A 1312-nucleotide genomic window follows, 5' to 3' on the forward strand; every position below is an offset into this window, starting at 1 on the left:
TTTCTTTCTTTCTTTCTTTCTTTCTTTCTTTCTTTCTTTCTTTCTTTCTTTCTTTGAGTGTATTATACCTCTCGACCTTTACGTCCTTCTGCTATTTAGTGGTGGTCGATTCAGTTTAGAGTAGTATAATTCACTGCCTGCGATACGGCTGACTTGAGTTCTTTTCCCGAAGGGGCCTCCTATGCCCTTCTATCTTAAGTCCATCTTTCTGTCTGTCTATCCTCCTAGCCTAGAACTGGCTTTCTGTATCCGCCCACAGTATGGCATCCTGTATAAATTCTGCTCGTGGGTGGCTGGAGGACGTCACAAGTAGGCCATACTTCTTTTTTCTCACCCTGGTGTTTCTGTTGGGGGTTTTTTTCTTACTTTTTCTCAAACACTGAATGACTGGTATTGGGTCAATGTGCGTCTACTAACTCAAACAACAAACTATGAATTCGGACCGTCATTCCTTCGGTCTATTCACCTGTCTGCCTATGCCAACCAGTCTGATTTTTCTGTATTGTTGAAATGTCTGCCGTCTATTTAAGAACTATTATTTTTTAATGTAGATGTTTTTATGCCTCCATTGACGCAGTTAAGACCGTTCAGAAGGCGAGTTTTGATCTAGCCCAGCAGGGTCAACCCAGACAGAGAGGAATAACAACGTCACAGCAGAAAGACGGAGATACTCGATAAAGGTTCTCCCCACGCTGGAATTCGAATTCAGGTCTTCTGCGTGCGACGGTGAAGAGCCTAACCGCTATACATGACGTATCCCTGACGCCAGTGCTTGCTGCCTAGTATAAATAGCTTTATGAGAGTGAATCTCATTAAAGAACCTGGAATCGCTACCACTACCACAGGGGTAGGGGGTGTCCCTCGCTCTGGTCCTCTGTTAGTTCTGTTAGATAATAAACCCAGCACCTTTGAGTCCCCCGCCCTCAATCTGTCCGTCTGAATGTCAGTCCGTGTGTCTGTCCATCTGTTTACTTGTTTATCTTACTCTCTCCTTCCCTACCCCCTGTTGTGTTGGGCGTTGCGTGGTCCTCTTATCAGGAGCATGGGCCGGTCTGCTTTCTGACCGGTACATTATACTGACGTAATCTAATAATTCTGGGAGCAGAGAAGTCGAATGACGAATGTCAGCTGTTTGCTTGTTTGTTTGGGAGTTGGGTTTTTGTCGTCCTTTTTTCTGTATGTTTCTCGCTCAGTGTGCTGTCAAGGAAGTTGAAGCGGGTATGGTATGAATTATATATGTTTTTTAAATAATGAGTGGGAAAGGAAGGGGAAGAGAGAGTGGGGGAGGTACGGGGAGAGAGAGAGAGAGAGA

This window comes from Aplysia californica, unplaced genomic scaffold (assembly GCF_000002075.1).
Source record: "Aplysia californica isolate F4 #8 unplaced genomic scaffold, AplCal3.0 scaffold00998, whole genome shotgun sequence".
Taxonomy (NCBI): Eukaryota; Metazoa; Mollusca; class Gastropoda; order Aplysiida; family Aplysiidae; genus Aplysia; species Aplysia californica.